This window comes from Ornithorhynchus anatinus, chromosome X1 (genome assembly GCF_004115215.2).
Source record: "Ornithorhynchus anatinus isolate Pmale09 chromosome X1, mOrnAna1.pri.v4, whole genome shotgun sequence".
NCBI lineage: Eukaryota > Metazoa > Chordata > Mammalia > Monotremata > Ornithorhynchidae > Ornithorhynchus > Ornithorhynchus anatinus.
This window is the reverse complement of record NC_041749.1, coordinates 43,364,471-43,384,770: the sequence shown is the minus strand read 5'-3', so window position 1 is coordinate 43,384,770 and position 20,300 is coordinate 43,364,471. Positions and strand designations below refer to the sequence as shown.

The following is a 20,300-nucleotide window of genomic DNA, read 5'->3' as shown; positions in this document are numbered from 1 at the left end:
GTACTAAATGCTTGGGAGAGTACAGTATAAACAGACACATTCCCCATCCCACGAGATTACAGTCTAGAGGGAGAGACAAACATTGATATAAATTAACCCCCCCAAAAGTTCAGGATTTTTTTAACATCCCCAAACTATAGCCTTTTAAAGTATCTTGCTTTTGAATAACAACGATAATTGTGGTATTTTTAAGTGCTTACTATAATCCAAACTCTGGGATATATCCAAAACAATTAGATCAGACACAGACCTGACCCAGAGAGCTCACAGTCTAAGCAAGGAGGAGCAGACCTTAATCCCCATTTTACAGATGAGGAAACTGGGGCTCGGAGAAATGCTACCTGCCCAAGGTCACACAGTGAGCAAAGTTGGGATTATAACCCAAGTCTCCCAACTCCCAGCTCTTTGCACTAGGGCACACTGCTTCTCAAGTGTAAAGACTGTAATTGTTTTGATATAGCCCAAACTTATGTGTGTTTTTTTATCCCCGGTCAGTGGTTTATTTACCAAGAGATTTTGAGATTTTGATTAGTAGGCACTGGTCCTTTTCCATTGATAGGGAACAATCTCTCTGTAAATTGCCTTTCACATCTGTAAAGAAATATACTGTCTCTCCTGAGTGGAATTACTGTGGCCATTGTACATCTAGTTTACAGGATTCATTAATTCTAGTATTAGAGCCAGATGACTATTAAATCCAGCTAATAAACTTTGGTAATCCTTCTGTGGTTTCTGATCAGAATATAAAGATGCCGGATAATGATGGTAGAACAAAGGGGAGAAAGCTATTTGCATCGTTCAGTAAGTAAGGACTCTGACTGCTTCCTACACACCTCATATAACAGATGTACCACTCCAAGAGCATAAATATCTGTACTGAAGCAATTTAGGAGGCAGAAAGAGAAATAAATCAATTCAAACACCATATTTTAATCATATACAAAAGTCATTTCGGCATCATTCCTTTTCCTTAAAAAATAAGAAAGAAACAGCAGATCAGATTTGAAGTTGTTATTGGCTGAAATGTGACGTTTATGGCGCTTGGTTATTTCAGAAATTGAGTTTTCCCATTTCTGCTAGAAGGATCATTATATTTCAGAGAGCGATGATGATCTCCATTTTGGAGGGCTCATTTTCCCTTATTTCTGCTCTTTGCTTTGATCTGCCTTAGTTCCGTGTATCCTGCAGCCATTACTGTGAAAGAGAATCAATAGCGGGTTAATGAGACATTTTTAGGGTGAGCAGGGAGATCGTGCTTCCAGTGTCAACTCTAAAATTCTGCTCGAGCCCCATCTTTCCTGCTCACTGGATTGGCATGGTGCTTTTCCTTAATGGGACCTACGTGGACTGCAATTCCCTGTTCTTTTGATTTTAGAAAACACAAACACTGATGTAGGGTAGCTGAGATAGTAGTGGTTGTAATAGAACTAGTAATGATAGTTATTGCATCAGGTGCAGTATGCTATTCTAATCATTGGGGAAGGCCCACAGAAGCTCAAAACAAGGTCCCTACCTGCAAGGAGCTTGCGCTATAATGGGGGAGGCAGACATAAAAATATTTTCAAATTTTAAAGGGATAAGGCCCAGATCTGAATGCCAGAATGGGTTCCAGGTGATAGTCAGGGATTCACTTAGCTGGATATCTTTCAGAGATCCTCTAAGGAGATAATTCCTTCCAGATACAGAGGGGTCAATCATTCTTATTTATTGAGCACTTACTGTGAAAGCACACTGTACTAAGTGCTTGGAAAAGTATGATATAACAATGCTGGCAGATGCGTTCCCAGACTGGATGACCCTTATCATCCAGGATTCAATCAGTGAATCTGTTGTCTTTTAATGAGCCCCTATCTTGCGCAAAGCACTGTATTAAGCACTTACAAGAGCGCAGTAGAGATAATAAACATGACCCCTGTCCTCAAGGAGTTTACCAGTTTTGTTTTTATGCATGTTGATCATAAAGATTTACTGAGTTCTGGTGTACTTTTAGAAAAGAAAACTGCTCTATTTAAACATTTCTTTTAGACATGGTTCCAAGGAATCAGACATGACTGCATTTCTACTTTCTTTCCACACCATTGAGAGCCTCAAAGACCAAATTTGCCTATTCACTCCCCTGTGAGGTAGCCATGAAACTACCTTGAGCCCACTGCCCGACTGTGATTTGAAGACGAACCAAGTTCTCTCTCTCCCCTTCTGGACATAGCAGGGGTCTAAAATCTGTGTAAAAACTCCACTTGTGGACGTTGTTACAGTTAAGGTTGAGGGTTCAGATATGGATCCAGCCAAGAGTCTATTCCTCTCACTGCCAGAATTTCCATCTTTTTTTGATACAAAATCTTTTCCTTGTCCAATATTAATTAGCAAGTCCTCTAAAAATACTGAGCAATGCCCTTCCTAATAGTAAGTGGAAGATCGTGCTGCAGGATTTTCGTATGCTAGCCAATCCCTCAAGGACACATTGTATTGACGTTTGACTGTCCACAGAGTCCTATTAGAGTCAGAAATGGTGGATAATAATCAAATACTTCACTGAGGACTTTTTTTGAGGAAAGGTGACAGACCCTCATCCAATCTAAATCTGCTACAACAATGCAGTGCAATAAAATGAACATTTCAAGTCCCTTCTCTCCATTTCTAGTGAACCTCCAGTGGTTACCCACCCACCTCTCTGTCGAACAGGATCTCCTTACTATTGGCTTTGAATCATTCAATCATCTTTGTCCCCTCTTAACTCACCTCACTGATCTACTACAGCCCAGACTGCACACTTCACTCCTCCAGAGTCAGTTTGCTCCCTGGGTGACAAACTCAGTTCTCTCGCTACCAACCCATTTCCCACATCATCTGAGCTGGAACCTCCCTTCCCCTCCATAAGAAGCAGACCACCACTCTCCCCATCTTGGGGAGGTCACTTCACTCCTCTGTGCCTCGCTTTCCTCATCTCTAAAGTGGGGATTGAGATTGTGAGCTCCACGTGGGACAACCCCAATTTGCTTGTATCCACCCCAGCCAGCACTCAGTACAATGCCTGGCCCAGAGTAAGTGCTTAACAAATACCAGAATTATTTTTATTTTTAAAGCCTTAGTGAGGTCAAATCTCCTCCCAGAGGCCTTCCTCAATTAAGCCCTCTACCCCTTGACGCCCTCTTAGATCTGGACCCTCTGGACAATTGGTATTCACCCCACTCTCAGCCCCACAGAGTTTATATACATATTCATAATTTACTTTCATGTCTGGCTCCTCTTCTAGACTGTAAGACTGAGGACAAGGAACATGTTTACCGAATCTGTTGTATTCTCCCAAGTGCCTAGTATAGTGATCTGCATCCAATAAGTGCTCAATAAATATCACTGATTGATTCAGTGATTTATTCAGTTAGTCAATCAGTCAATCATCCTCTATAATGTGAGCCCGTTGTGAGCAGGGATTGTCTCTCTTTATTGCTGTATTATGCTTTCCAAATGCTTAGGACAGTGATCTGCACACGGTAAGCACTCAAATACAATAGAATGAATGAATATTTATTGAGTGCTTAGTGTCTACAGAGCATTCATTCATTCATTCAATAGTATTTATTGAGCACTTACTATGTGCAGAGCACTGTACTAAGTGCTTGGAATGAACAAGTCGGCACTGTATTAAGTGCTTGGGAGAGTACAATACAACAGTAAACAGACTCATTTGTGTTGCCACCTGGTCCTCTCACAGATGCGCTGTTTTCCTCTGTTGGTCTTCTCCCCGCATCACAAAAACATGAAACTCCAAGAGGGGGCCAGGGGGCTGGGATGGCCTGTTGAGGTGGGGGGAGACTGGAATGACTGTCTTCTGAGCCCCCGGAAAAGAAGTGAGAGGCAGGGTACATGGATGTTCTCAAACACCAAGTGGACACCAAAAAACCTTGAGTAAATTCTGTATTTGATGATGATGCTTATGTAAAGCTCTGAGTTTTACATCATAAGCAAGATGGGCTATTCATGGACACACACACACACACACACACACACTCTCTCATATATATTTCTAACCGTTGGGTCCAAGATGGTGCTATTTAGGTGAGCGTTGCTAATAAATACTAGGAAAATGGGAGACTCCTCCCTTTTTTTTTAAAAAAAGGAAGCAATCATGATTTTGGCATTTATTAAACACTTACTAGGTGGTATGCATAGGGGTAGATACAAGGTTAGGATACTGGACACAGATGCTGTCACATGGGGCTCACACTCTATTTGATTCCCATTTAACAGATGAGGAAACGGAGGCCCAGAAAGTTGAAGTGACTTGCCCAAGGGACTTGAGAGCAGGTCCTCAGTGGAGCTGGGACTTGAAGCTGGGAGTCTGCTGACTCCCAACCCTCTGCTGCTTCCATTACGTTATGTTGTCATGGCTCAGTGGAAAAGAGCCTGGGCTTTGGAGTCAGAGGTCATGAGTTCGACTCCCGGCTCTGCCACTTGTCAGCTGTGTGACTGTGGGCAAGTCACTTCACTTCTCTGGGCCTCAGTTACCTCATCTGTAAAATGGGGATTAACTGTGAGCCTCACGTGGGACAACCTGATTACCCTGTATCTACCCCAGCTCTTAGAACAGTGCTTGGCACCTAGTAAGCACTTAACAAATACTGACATTATTATGTTGCCTCAGGTGAGTGGACAGATATAAAAGTACTGAGAAAGAAAGGGCTGAGGCAAGAGAGGCCAATTACTTGGAGTCAAGATGGGAGACTGTCAGCTCACCGTGGATAGGAAATGTGTCTGTTTATTGCTATATTGTATTCTCCCAAGCTCTTAGTACAGTGCTTGGCACACAGTAAGTGCTCATTAAATAAGATTAAATGAATGAATGAGAACCCTCACTTTTGTTAGTGCTGGAATCCCAGCCCTACACATCCCAGGTTTTGACCTGACCCGAGAATTTCCACTCAGACCTTAAGATTTGCCAAAGTGGCAGCTTTCTGACTTTTCTATGTGAGCCTGCCCCCTCCCACTAAATTCCCTGACCCCTTTCCACCCCCACCCTCAAAATTAAAATGAGATTGTCCCTGATCACTGAGAATAATAAGCACAGGTTACATTATTGGAGTTGTGTAGCATGGCCTATTGGAATCAGCACGGGCCTGGGACTCAGACGGTCATGGTTTCTAATTCTGCTCCAACACTTGTTTGCTATGTGACCTTGGGCAAGGCACTTAACTTCTTTGTGCCTCAGTTACTTCACCTGTAAAATGGGGATTGAGACTGGGACAGGGACAATGTCCAACTCAATTTGCTTGTATTAACCCCACTGCTTAGTACAGTGCCTGTCACATAGGAAGTGCTTAACAATACCATCTATTAAACAGAAAGTCTCCATCCTTAGAAGCTGGATATGGTTAGAAGATTAGCTTGGGAGGATGATGTCTCCTCACTCCATTTCTCCCAGAAAGTAGATTCTGCCCGGAAAAGAGAGTTTTGTCTTTGAAGAGCTCAAGAAACACACAGTAGGCATACAATAAATGTCATTGATTTATGGGTTGACTAACTGGAGAACCATAATCCAGCCATGCACTTTCTAGAAGGAGCCTCTGCCTTGCTCTTGAGGAATCATTTTCTATAACCTTCTTAGTCTTTCTCATTTACTTTTCCCCTTTTGTTTTATTTCAATGGAACCAGAAATTTGTGTTTAGGCAGCAGATAATTTCCTCCTCCTCCTCTCTCTCCCCTCCATTCTTCCCCCCACCTTGTAATATTTAATAAAATGTGTGGTAATAATAATTAATAATTATTATGCTATTTGTTAAGCCCTTATTCTGTGCATGGCACCATACTAAGCATTGAAGTGGATACAAGTAAATCGAGTTGGACCCAGTCCCTGTCCCATGTGGGGCTCACAGTCTTGATCCCCATTTTACAGATGAGGTAAATGAGGAACAGAGAAGTTAAGTGACTAGCCCAAGGTCACACAGTAGACAAATGCTGGAGCTGGGTTTAGAACCCATGACCTTCTGACTTCCAAGCCTGTGCTCTACTGGTACACCAGTACAAAGAAATATGAAGAAGACAGAAGGTCTGAAAGTCTCAGTTATTCATGAGTTTGATGAAGATGACATTTGTTAAGTGCTAATTATTGCTAAGCACTGTACTAAGCTCTGGAGTAGATATAAGGCAATCAGGTTGAATACAGTCCCCCGTCCTACCTAGGGCTCACAAGGAGCTTGGATACTACTAAGAAGCCCCATTGCAAGCTTTTTCATTTAAATCCTTTAGAGAAAGCAACAAGTTTGTTTGCTTTTGTCTGAACAGTTACCCATCCCAAGGATAATACAAATGGGAGGAGGAGAAGCTGCATGGAAGAAGCCATTTAGCTCTAAGCCTCAATCCCTCTTAGCAATTTAGCAAGATAGGCTTCTTAACTAAACCTGTTGAACCCCACCTAGATAAATAGGAAAAATGGTTCCCCTGGGAACTTGGGAAAAAGGGTATAGGTTATGGAAGAGGAATAAAAGGAAAGATGGAAAAAATGGTATCTTTGTGTTTAAACAGAGGTGATCAAGCCCCCTGTCAATCCTCACTGAAGGTTGCAGAGGACAAATCTGGCTGCAGAGAGTCTGCAAGTGCCAGTAGAAATGGACCAGAAGCCTTTGAGGAAACCAACAGGGAATGCTCCTTTGGCTTGTGAGGGATCATGGATTCTTAGGACTAACTGGTTTTGATGAGATTTGGTTTGCCCACTGTTTACTTCATTAGTGACTGTTTGTGATCCCGTGAACAACAACAACAAGAAAGAGTCTCGCAAAGTACTGATGAGCTCTACCTGAGGCAGGTGACGGAGGGCCTGTGGGGATGGAACATGGAGGGAGGCGAGGCTTTCTCTCCCTGTTCTACAAAGTAATGGGGCCTGGACAGTCAATGACTGCCGCGTGGAGCCACAGCTGCGATGCCTAAGGTAGATAAAAGGTGCTCGTTTTGAATCATGGGGACACACCTGGGGGCACCTGGAAGCAACACTGAGGAGAAGCAAGAAGGGAGTATCATGAGAGCAGCCCTTGGAAGCAGAAAGAAGCATTGGCAGAATGGGCTCCTTTGACCATACAAGCTGGTATTGCTCTCTTGGTGGAGTGGATTGAGTGAGTGTGTGTATGTGTCACTCCCTTACGTGCTGGTAAAACTAAGTCAAGAACTCTTCACAGTAACCTTGGTGATCACAAACTCTGCTATTTGTCACAGATGCTTCCCTGGTCCAGGAGGGTCCTGACGGGTATGAGTTGGGAACTCGTGACATCAACCAGTTCATGCTTAAGTCTCATAATATCTGAGATTCATTCATTCATTCATTCATTCAATAGTATTTATTGAGCGCTTACTATGTGCAGAGCACTGTACTAAGCGCTTGGGATGAACAAGTCGGCAACAGATAGAGACAGTCCCTGCCGTTTGATGGGCTTACAGTCTAATCGGGGGAGATGGACAGACAAGAACAATGGCAATAAATAGAGTCAAGGGGAAGAACATCTCATAAAAACAATGGCAACTAAATAGAATCAAGGCGATGTACAATTCATTAACAAAATAAATAGGGTAATGAAAATATATACAGTTGAGCAGACGAGTACAGTGCTGTGGGGATGGGAAGGGAGAGGTGGAGGAGCAGAGGGAAAAGGGGAAAAAGGGGGTTTAGCTGCGGAGAGGTAAAGGGGGGGGTGGCAGAGGGAGTAGAGGGAGAAGAGGAGCTCAGTCTGGGAAGGCCTCTTGGAGGAGGTAAGTTTTAAGTAGGGTTTTGAAGAGGGAAAGAGAATCAGTTTGGCGGAGGTGAGGAGGGAGGGCGTTCCAGGACCGCGGGAGGACGTGGCCCAGGGGTCGACGGCGGGATAGGCGAGACCGAGGGACGGTGAGGAGGTGGGCGGCAGAGGAGCGGAGCGTGCGGGGTGGGTGGTAGAAAGAGAGAAGGGAGGAGAGGTAGGAAGGGGCAAGGTGATGGAGAGCCTTGAAGCCTAGAGTGAGGAGTTTTTGTTTGGAGCGGAGGTCGATAGGCAACCACTGGAGTTGTTTAAGAAGGGGAGTGACATGCCCAGATCGTTTCTGCAGGAATATGAGCCGGGCAGCGGAGTGAAGAATAGACTGGAGCGGGGCGAGAGAGGAGGAAGGGAGGTCAGAGAGAAGGCTGACACAGTAGTCTAGCCGGGATATAACGAGAACCCGTAACAGTAAGGTAGCCGTTTGGGTGGAGAGGAAAGGGCGGATCTTGGCGATATTGTAGAGGTGAAACCGGCAGGTCTCGGTAACGGATAGGATGTGTGGAGTGAACGAGAGAGACGAGTCAAGGATGACACCGAGATTGCGGGCCTGAGAGACGGGAAGGATGGTCGTGCCATCGACGGTGATAGAAAAGTCTGGGAGAGGACCGGGTTTGGGAGGGAAGATGAGGAGCTCAGTCTTGCTCATGTTGAGTTTTAGGTGGCGGGCCGACATCCAGGTGGAGACGTCCCGGAGGCAGGAGGAGATGAGAGCCTGAAGGGAGGGGGAGAGGACAGGGGCGGAGATGTAGATCTGCGTAGAGATGGTAGTCAAAGCCGTGAGAGCGAATGAGTTCACCGAGGGAGTGAGTGTAAATGGAGAACAGAAGAGGGCCAAGAACTGACCCTTGAGGCACTCCAACAGTTAAAGGATGGGAGGGGGAGGAGGCTCCAGCGAAGGAGACCGAGAATGACCGGCCAGAGAGGTAAGAGGAGAACCGGGAGAGGACGGAGTCCGTGAAGCCAAGGTGAGATAAGGTATGGAGGAGGAGGGGATGGTCGACAGTGTCAAAGGCAGCAGAGAGGTCAAGGAGGATTAGAATGGAGTAGGAGCCATTGGGTTTGGCAAGAAGGAGGTCACGGGTGACCTTAGAGAGAGCAGTCTCGGTAGAGTGGAGGGGACGGAAGCCAGATTGGAGGGGGTCTAGGAGAGAATGGGAGTTAAGGAATTCTAAGCATCGATTGTAGACGACTCGTTCTAGGATTTTGGAAAGGAAGGGTAGTAGGGAGATAGGGCGATAACTGGAGGGGGAAGTGGGGTCAAGAGCGGGTTTTTTTAGGATGGGGGAGACATGGGCATGTTTGAAGGCAGAGGGGAAAGAGCCATTGGAGATTGAGTGGTTAAAAATAGAAGTTAAGGAAGGTAGGAGGGCAGGGGCGATGGTTTTAATAAGGTGAGAGGGAATGGGGTCTGAGGCGCAGGTGGAGGGGGTGGCACTTGCGAGGAGGGAGGAGATCTCCTCTGAGGATACTGCAGGGAAGGATGGGAAAGTAGGGGAGAGGGTTGGTGGGGGGGAGGGGAGAGGCGGAGGGGTGACTTTGGGGAGCTCAGACCTGATTGTGTTGATTTTCGTGAGGAAATAGGTGGCCAGATCACTGGGGGTGAGAGATGGGGGAGGGGGAGGAACAGGGGGCCTGGTCTTCTACCTTAACCCCCATTCTCTTAGACCCTCTATAGAACCTTGAATGGATTTTGTGCTAAGATGGTGATTTTCTAGCATTTATTTGATCAGACAATAAGATGGTGGAAGAAGGGCTTAGGGGAGTCAGCCTTAGGGATATTCTTTGGTATGTCTAAAATTGGCAAGAATGCTCTGTCTCGCCACATGTAGGGGCAAAAATATAGGTTTATGTTCCAACATCCTGCTCACCACCCAGGGTCCTTAATCTCCCTTTGCAGACCTGAAAAATCAGAAATATATCATTTCAACTCTCAACTGGACCTTGAAAGAAGTAGCATGGCTCAGTGGAAAGAGCCTCGGCTTCGGAGCCAGAGGTCATGAGTTCAACTCCCGGCTCTGCCACTTGGCAGCTGTGTGACTGTGGGCAAGTCACTTCACTTCTCTTTGTCTCAGTTACCTCATCTGTAAAATGGGGATTAACTGTGAACCTCACGTGGGACAATCTGATTACCCTGTGTCTACCCCAGTGCTTAGTGCTCTGCACATAGTAAATGCTTAACAAATACCAACATTATTATTATTAGGGTCTTCAATCCTTAGGGTCCCCTTATAATTCACTCTCTGTGTAATTAAAAATGGCTTCCTTCATTCGAACAGAAATCCAGTGTGAAGAGAAAGGAGGAATGCCTTATGTAGTCTTGATCAAATTTCATTTCAGAACCTTTTGTCCTGGTGAAAATAAAGACAGCTCAAATATGCTCAGTAATTCTTGACCCTACTTGTAGATATTACATTTTATAGCCAAGCTTTCCTCTTTGGGGTAAAAACGTGGCACTGGGAAATTGATCTGTTTTTTATCAGCTTTTATGATCTCAACCTCTTTCCCTTCATATTTACATGAAATATTTACTGACACCTCTTCCGCTTTTCTCCCACTGACACAATTCTTCCTTTATCTGTAACGTGGTCTGTGAAATTTTTCAGCCACTTAGTGATGTCGGTATCCAACCCAGGCATGTTCTGGTTGATTCAACCCCACATTGCACTCTACAACCTCTAGTCTGTGAGCTCACAGTCAGTCAATTGTATTTATTATAATAATGATGATTATGGTATTTGCTAAGGGCTTATTATGTTCCAGGCACTGTCGCTGGGGTGGATACAAGCAAATCGGGTTGGACACAGTTCCTGTCCCACCTGGGGATAACTGTCTCAATCCCCATTTAACAGATGAGGCAACTGAGGCCCAGAGAAGTGACGTGACTAGTTCATGGCCACACAGCAAGCAAGTGGTGGAGCCAGGATTGGAACCCACGACCTTCTGACTCCCAGACCCGTGCTCTATACACACTGCACCATGCTACTTCTCAAGCACATTATGAAGTGCTTACTGTGTACGGAGCACTCTACTAAGTGCTTGGGAGAGTATAATAAAACAATAAAAAGACCCATTCCCTGTCCACAATGAGCTTCCACTCTAAAAGGGTTATTGGGGTCAGGGAACATGTCTGCCACCTCTGTGTTGTGTTCTCCAAAGCCCTTAGCACAGTGCTCTGCACACGGTAACTGCTCAATAAATGCCACTGATTGATTCCACTCCAACTTACTCCAAAATTTAAATGCTTTTGAAGCTGAATACAGTGACAATAGAGATCCTCATTTTTCCTTGTAACTTTCCTCTTTTCAATTTGCAAAGCAACTATTTCCCCCCACCCACCCAACCCAGAGTAGAAAACTCAGTCCTCTCAAACCCTGTACCCCCAAATCCCTCCACTTTTTTCTAAATGTTGTTCAACCCAATTCACTAGCTATATCCCCCACCTCCTCCCCTGCTCCCCATCCCAGGTATGGACCCCTCTCCATTGACCAGAAATGATGCTGCCAAAGTTGCCTTCCACAAATGTTGTTTTGACCAAGTCTGTCCCTCTGCTCAAAATCTCTCTCTGTCTTGCCTTCCTTCACTGAGCTTCGAGACTTCTAATAATAATAATAATAATAATGTTGGTATTTGTTAAGCACTTACTATGTGCCGAGCACTGTTCTAAGCGCTGGGGTAGATACAGGGTAATCAGGTTGTCCTACGTGGGGATCACAGTCTTAATCCCCATTTTACAGATGAGGTAACTGAGGCACAGAGAAGTTAAATGACCTGCCCACAGTCATACAGCTGACAAGTGGCGGAGCTGGGATTCTATGATAGGACTGCCATGTCAACCAAAGATGTATATATATATTTTTTTACTCTATCATCACACTAACTCGGGCCAATTACCACCGTTCATCAAACTCTCCTAACTCACTCTCTGTTTTGTGCTTCTTCCTATCCTACTAATATGCCCAGTGGTGTCTCTGCCCTCCTACTGAGAAGCCCCACATCTTTCTCATTTCCAGAGCCTGAAGAAGACCAGGCCCATTCCATATGCTAAATACCCCAGGCAAATAATATATATAATAAACATATATCCTTTTTATATCCTTCTGCCACTGGCCTGCTGGGTGACAGTGGGATCCTCACTTAACCACTCTGGGCTTCAATTTCCTCCTCTGTAAAATAGGAATATGATTCCCATTTTTTCTAATTTCTTAATCTATGAGCCCCACTTGGGATAGAGACTGCTTTGAAACTGTTTATCTTCTTATCTACAGTATTCAGCACAAAGCTAGCACTTAATGAATTCCATCTATGCTTAGCTGACTGGTATCAGGAACCTAATATGGATGTGGTCATTTACTCCAGGAGGACCAGAGCTAAGTGCATGTCATTTGTAATAAGCTGGTATCACATCTAGTACAATTGCTGAGTGTGAGTAGACAGTGACAATTACGTCTGTTGATGGTCCAGGTGGTGGCCGGTTTGGGAAGCACAAGGCCACCTAAAGCAGGTAGCAGACCCTCTGTGCCCATCGGATGATGGCCATGAGTCCCTTATTTGGTGGAGGAGTTTGGGTACAGTCGACAGCATTCTTGCTATCATAATGATGATAGTGTGTTTAAGGTGCATTTGTATGTGACAAAAATTGAGTTGAGCACTGGTGTGGATGCAATGTATAATAGGTGAGAAGCAGTGTGGTCTAGTGGTTAGAGCATAGGCTTGGGAGTCAGAAAGACCAGGGCTCTAATCCCAGCTCCACCACTTGTCTGCTATGTGACCTTGAGCAAGTCATTTCACTTCTCTGTGCCTCAGTTCCCTCATTTGGAAAATGGGGATTAAGACTACGAGCCCCATGTTGAACGTGGATGGTGTCCAAACTAAATAGCTTGTATGTACCCCAGCATTTAGTACAGTGCCTGGCACATAGGAAGCATTTAACAAATACCATAACAAAGGGACCACAGGATGGTCATTTGGAGTCTCCCAGAAAAGGGGTCAGCTCCATAATTGGAGGCTGAACTTCCAAAAATGGCTGAAGTGTTTGGAACAAGTATGAAAAATGCAGACGCTAACGTTAAAGAGTCAAGCAGCATGGCTCAGTTGGAAGAGTACACTCTTGGGAGTCAGAGGCCATGGGTTCTAATCCTGGCTCTGCCATTTGTCAGCTGTGTGACTTTGGGCAAGTCACTTCACTTCTCTCTGCCTCAGTTCCCTCATCTGTAAAATGAGGATTATGACTGTGAGCCCATGTGGGACAATCTGATTACCTTGAATCCCCGCCAGCGCTTAATGCAGTGCTTGGCACATAGTAAGCGCTTAACAAATACCATCATCATTATTATTATTATTATTAAAGACCTTGATAATGTCACCCTCCCAAAATGCCATTCAGTGTATCTTCAGTCCCATTCCTAAACCATTCATGGACACTCTGCCTGGGTATGAGATAGACCATGTAACAGTTGGCTCACCTGCATGCATCCCCTTCAAAATCCCAGAGCTTCCAAATTGAGGGTAAGAGTAAGAAATCTGACCGCAACTGCCCACTTCACTGTCCATTCCTAGCCCTCCCTCTGCCTAGCACATTCACTCTCCACTCCCTTACTCTGCATGTTCACTCTAGCCCCCTGGTTCACCCATTTTGCATTCTCACCATGCTCTCGTTCCATGCTCTCCGTTCAGTTACGACCTCTTCCTGTGGCCCAGTTCCACATGAGATATTTGGAGACAAATTGATTAGCCTTTCCCATTCCATCTGATGTCACCAAGCCTCACTATGTGTGCAGGTAGTCTAATGGGATGATGTCATGAACAGCATTTTGTGGAAGTCAGTCAAATGAACAATTCTTTGTGTCTAGCAGCTGCCTCTTCCACCCCTGTGGCAGTTCAGCTGCTGTTTTCCCCCTCACTCCTATCTTACTGTCACATCTACTTCTTCCCCTCCACGACTACCTCTCTGCCTCTCCCACGGTCGCCTTTATAGTTGACATGCCTCGAAGGGGTTGTCTCACCCTCTGAATTCGGTCCTGCCTGTGGCTGAACTCCTTAGCCTTCTCTCTTCTCTGCACTACTCCGAGAAGCAGGATGGCTTGGTTGAAAATGCCCAGTGAAAATGATGGTGAGAGAACCTGGGTTCTAATTCTGGCTCTACCTCTTGCTGGCTGTGAAACTTGGGCAGGTCATTTAATTTCTTTGTGCTTCAGTTTCCTCAATCATATAATAGTGATTAGGTACCTGTTTCCCCTCCTACTGAACCTGTGAGTTCCTTGTGGAATATAGACTGTGCCCAAATTGATTGGCTTGTATCTACCCAAGCACCCTGAACAAAACTTGGCACATAGTAATATCACAATTATTATTCTCTCCTTTCCTTTGCATCTGATGTTTCTTCTCTTCTCACAGGGTCTATTATCTCTTGTGCCAGCTTTAGTTTGCTAGCTTTTTCTATACATGATAAACAGACCATAAGCAGAATAGCCTTATTCCTAATCATAATAATGGTATTGGTTAAGTGCTTACTATGTACTAAGTACTGAGTTGGATACAAGACAATCAGGTTCCACTAAGGGCTCACAGACTAAGTAGGAAGGAGGACGGGAATTGAACTCCCATTTTCCAGATGAGGGAACTGAAGCACAGAGAAGTGACTTGCCCAAGATCACATAGCAGGTTACATGGTGGAGCTGGGATTAGAGCCCAGATCCTTCTAACTCCCAGGCCCGTATTCTTTCCACTAGGCAACACTACTTCTCAATTTAGCAAAGGTAGCCATGGAAGAGGAGAGGCACTTTAGAGGTCATGGGACTCCAGAGGCAGCAGAGCAGAAGAATCAGTGGAGATGGAGGAGATGACAGCCCTGCTTTTCCAGGGAATTTGCCCCAGCCCCAGCTCTCAGCCTCCAGCCCCTGCAACTCCCATTGCCAGGAAAAACCGACTGTAGGCAGCAGGACCCTTTCTTTCCTTCTCCCCATTTCCAATACGTGATGCTTTTGAAATAGAGGGCAGACAGGGGTTCAATGGGTCACAAGACTTAGTTGCTTAGCATTTTGTCTCTTTTCCAGGTACATTCTTTTCTGCCTCCTATCAGCTCTACTTTGTGGACTTTGCTACATTTTAACATTTTTCCCTTCAAATCCAGAAATGTGTTGCCGCACGCTGGTGAAAGGCCCAATTGCATGGCTAATTCCCATTTGCTTTCCCCTGCAATTTTAAGCTATTTTTACAGTATTTATCTGTGAAAGGGGATAAGAAAATGAATATAAATTCACAACTCTTTGAATTAAAAGTCCAACCCTGGAATGAACAGCATAAGCCAATTACCCAAGATGGGCATATTTTCAGCATTTTAGAGTCCATCCCATCCTGCTGTTCAAGAACAGACTTGGCCTCCCCCACCGGATTATTCAGCCAGATAAGATTGTCCCCAAATCGCCCTCATTAGGCCTCAGAGAACATTGACACCAACACAAAGGATGCCACCATGGTGCATTTCAACTTCAATTTTAGCCTACATTTCACTAAATGATTTTATTCAAGGTAGAAATTAGGAGTTTGACAGGTTTTCACCGTAGAAGATGAGAATGGGAATCGTGTGATTTAGACAGTGGCAAGAGTCTGATTTTTCTATAGGATCCCTAAGTCCATAAATGAAATGTACACATAGCAGAGTAGCAAGGAAACTAGGAAGCCCATGTAGGGAAGACCAAATATGCAAACTTTCTCCAAGATGCCTTTCCCACTGAATTCCCAACACCCCAGTAGCTATGATTAGGATTTATTTTGCTCCTATCCTTAGCACTTCAGCACTTATGTACTGAATTTAGGCAGATTTTTCATCATCTAAGATTTATCTTTACCTAGCGAAGTGAAACACAAGAAGGAGTTGCTCAAGAATCAATCAGTGGTATTTACTGTGTGCCGAGCAGTCAATCAACCAACTGTATTTATTGAGTGCTAACTGCATGCAGAAGACTATACTAAGTTGTTGGAAGAGTACAATATAACAACATAATAGAGTTGGTAGACATGTTCCCTGCCCACAAAGACCTTACAGTCTAGAGATTGAATTTACAGTCTACAGCACTGTAACTAAGAGCTGGTCTTGTCTTATGCTGTAGAGTCCTCTCTGACCCATAGTGACTCTGTGGACACATTTCTCTGAGAACACCCCACTCTTCATCTGCAATAGTGTTTGTAGTGTATCCATAGAGTTATCTTGGTAAAAATGCGGAAGTGGTTTACCATTGCCTTCTTCCACTCTAGTAAACTTGAGTCTCTGTCCTCACCTCTCTCCCATGCTCTGCTGCCCAGCACAGGTTAGTTTTGACCTGTAGCAGATTGCCTTCCACTCGCTAGTCACTGCCTCAGCTAGGAATGAAATGGATATGCCTCTGCTTGACTTTCCTTCCCATAGCAGAGACTGGTAGAGTACTGGAAACTCTCTAGGTGCCATCCTGAGAGGGGGAACTCAGTGCACAGGAGATTACAATACAACAGAGTTGGTAGACACATCCCCTGACCACAGTAAGCTCACAATCTAGAAAGGGCGACAGACATTAATGTAAATAATTGATCATTTATACATATGTACATAAGTTCTGTGGGGCTGAGGGAGGGGTCAGTGTCTGACCTTGGGTAAGTTATTAACTTCTCTGCACCTCAATTACCTCACCTGAAAAATGAGGATTAAGATTGTGAGTCCCATGTGAACACCTTGATTATCTTGTACCTAAGCTAGTACTTAGTACAATGCCTGGCATACAGTAAGCACTTACATATACCATTACAAACAAACTATAAATTAAATTACTATTATCATCATAAATAATAATCATTCTTATTGTTTGTTCCACAAGTTCATCCTGCTTCATTTGTGCAACTTCTCGCCCATCTTGATTATTCCTCCTTGTCCCACTCGGCATAAATAATTTATTTCTGTCCATCTCCCCCATTTATTAGCAAGCTCCTTGCTGTTAGGGGGCTTTGTGCTTCTGTCATTCAGTCCCTCTCAAGTGCTATCCCTGCCACTGGTCCAGTGGAAAGAGATCAGCTCTGGAGCTCCTGCCCCTTGGATCCTCATCCCAGTTTTGGCAGCTAAGCTTTTACCATAAAGGGAGAAGTTTTCCAACCGAGCAATCACCCAGGATGTTCTGCCAGGTGGCCAGGCTCTGCAGGAATCCTGAAAAAGCAGACTGATGTGGTTGGGGAAGACTACAGCCTCTACCATGTCAATGACATGCTGGTTCATGGCACTAGAGCACTGTGGTGACACTCTGCTGCCATAACTTCAGTCATAAGTGGGCGAGAGAGACCTATGGGGTGCGCTTCACAGGTGTGGCACCCCTGCTTGTGAACTTTCTGTTGTTCTCCCTGTCCGAGAGGGGACAAGACTGCAGGGATGAGAGAAGGTTAGAGGCATGGCACAAATCTATAGCAAAATAATCAATTACTCCTCAAAGATTCTTGGACCTGAAGGCCCAGGATCAAGGCTCTTCCATCAGTCTCAACATCCATCTTCATCATCATCATCATCATCATCACTTTCCCATTCACCTATTACAATGCTCAGTCACCTCTCTTCCTTTACTACTCTTTGTTTCTCTCCCACTTCAACCCAGCCCACACACTATGCTCCTCCAATTCCAACCTACCCACTATCCCTCTAGCTTGTCTCTCCCGCCATTAGCCTCTTGCTCACACACTCCTTTCTTCTTGGATCTCTTTCCCTCTACATATCCTACAGACCAGCACTTCCCCCATCTTCAAAGCCCTACTGAAATCATATCTCCTCCAGGCAGCCTTCCCTGGCTAAACTCTCATCCTCCCACTCTATTGTCCCTCTCTCTTGCCTCTCCCATGCACTTGATCCTGCCCTCAAGCACTCACTTAACCACTTCCCACACCCTTAACTCCACAGTCATAATGTACATATCCTTATACTAGTTTGCTCCCTCTATTTGTCATTTACTTTAATGTCTGTCTCCTCCATTAGAATGTCAGCTCCATGAGAGCCAGGATCGTGCCTCTATTGTATTGTACTCTCCCAGGTACAGTGTTCTGTCCACAGTAAGCGCTCAGTAAATTCCACTGATTGATTGTTTTGTACTCAGTAGGACCAAATTCACACCATTAGGTACTCAACAATCCAGTAACCTGCAGATACGTGCATCACTATTATCTCCATAGAAGCATGATGCACTCTACTGCCCGTCAAGTAGCCTGGCCCTGCCCTCCAAGAGTTTCCAGACAAAATCAGGTAGACACAGACACAAATCTGCAAATACCCTTGTTATTACTATTAATATTATTTTTATCATTATTACAAAGAAAAGCAACCTGTACCAAATCTCCTTATAACACACTCCTTTAGTAGCAAGACCTGCTGAATCCAATGTTTTCTATTACTCCAGGTTGCTCACTGTTACTGTCACTGTGTTTTCCAAGGTACTCAAAAACGAATTGCCACAGAACACCATGCACCGAAGGAGACTTTCCATGTGTAATACAGAGGTGTGCTGAGTCCCAGGAGTAGATAATGGTGAAATCCAAACAATGGGCTTGGATTTAGAGAAGAAGAGTGGTATAATGGTTAGAGCAAGGGCCTGAGTGTCAGAAGGATCAGGGTTCTAATCTTGACTCTGCCATTTGTCTGTTGTGTGACCTTGGGGAAGTCACTAAACTTCTCTTTGGCTCAGTTACCTCATCTAGAAAATGGGGATTAATACCTTAAGCTCCATGTGGGATACGGTGTCTGTTCAACCTGACTAGTTTGTATCTACCCCGGTGCTTAGTGCAGTGCCTGGCATATAATAAATGCCTAACAAATGTGATAAAACAGGAGCATAGTGTATGGGGGTGGTGGGGTGAGAGCTATCCATGTCTTTTCCCCTTAGGATAGGTTGAACTGGCTTGTGGAGGATGCTGGGTTTCAAGAGTGGGTGAAAGTCAATCCATTTCCATGTCTTTGCGACATTCACATATATCCCAGGTGTAGGGCAGCCTGTGGTAGGGAGCATCAGCTAGAAAACTCAATGCCCAGGCCAGTGTGTGGTATGTCTAGTCTCAGTCCGAATGTTAAGTTTCTTACAGTCAGAATCCTTTGACAATACCCTGTTTCCCCACCATGGCCTAGTAGAAAGCACACAAATGTGAGATTCAGATGGATCTGGGTTCTAATCCTGGCTCGGCCACTTGTCTCCTGTGTGACCTTGGGCAAATCACTGAACTTCTCTATGGCTCAGTCGCCCCATCTGTAAAATGGGGATTAAAGTAGTGAGCCCCATGTGGAACATGGACTGTGTTGAACCTGATTAATTTGTACCTACCCCAGCACTTATTACAGTGCCTGATACTTAGTAATGGCTTTAATACCATATTGTACTCTCCCAAGCACTTAGTACAATGCTCTGTCCACAGTAAGAGTGCAATAAATAAGACTGATTGACTCTCTGGGCCTCAGTTTCCTCATCTTAAAATGGGGATAAAATACCTGTTCTCCCTCCCCCTTAGACTGTGAGCTACATCTCAGACAGGGACAGCATCCATCCTGATCATCTTTTATCTGCCCCAGTGCTTGGTGTGCTGCTTAGCACATAGGAAGAGCTTAACAAATACCATACTTTATTATTAGGATCACCTGACTACCCAAAGTAAATTTACATTGGCTCTGGCTTTTAGCTTCTGATGGATATACCTAAATGGAATATCCCCCAAGTCCTTAAGATAGATACAGTGAAATTTCACAAATAAGAGAATCTGTATTGGTCTGAGCCAAAGCTGGGAGGTGTAAAAAACCCTGCTATTGAATGGTCTCACAAAGTTAGCTTCTGCTTTTTAAGAGCCACAAGCTTAACTGGAAATGCATTCCATTGCAAAGGAATTACATGTGCCTCTTTACCTCGATAAAGTGCCGAAGGATCACCATGAAATAAGCTGCAAGTGTTTGAGTTTTCAGCCAAAATGTACAACATCGAGAGCAATAAAAAGAGCTTCCCTCTCCCCCGCCTCTCCATTTTCCTTGCTACTAGCAGGCTTCTGTTTAAATCTACGAATGTGCCCTTTCCCACAAAAGAACAATAAAGCTGGATGCCAGAGGCTTATTATAAAATCCAATTTTAATATTCACATCAAGGCAGGGTAGGACTAATTCAACTCCTGAGCTCTGCGGAGATTTCTGCTGAGGCCGAGAGACCCGTGATGAATTTTGCAAAGCCACATTTGCTGGGATCGAGGTGCCATAATTTTCCTTTCTTGCCATAAGGAGGAAATCCAGCCAAAGAGAAACAAGAAAGAGCTACTGCAAAAGGGGTGAAAAGGTTTGAGGATAGGCCTAGCATAGTCACACAGGTATGGGAAAGGGACAAGTTACCCATCAAAGAGTTGACTCTTCCTTTCGTTAGGAGCAGAGTGCTATCTTTGGCCCCGTAAATGTTGAAGTTTATTGAACTATCCCTGTTATCATCTCTGATATACTTTTATGTGCTCATCTCTTTCCTGGGATTCCATGTTTTGTTTTGTTTTTTTCCACCCCAAACCAAC

The 20,300-nt window shown here is 44.6% G+C and overlaps 1 non-coding gene across 1 annotated transcript; it reads right to left on the bottom strand.

Annotated features, from left to right (window-relative positions):
• Window positions 1–16,088: 16,088 nt before the first annotated feature.
• LOC114807228 lies at window positions 16,089–16,226 on the bottom strand. The gene has a single exon (XR_003755280.1). It is a non-coding gene; the product is annotated as a small nucleolar RNA SNORA7 (small nucleolar RNA).
• Between the last annotated feature and the right edge of the window lie 4,074 nt (window positions 16,227–20,300).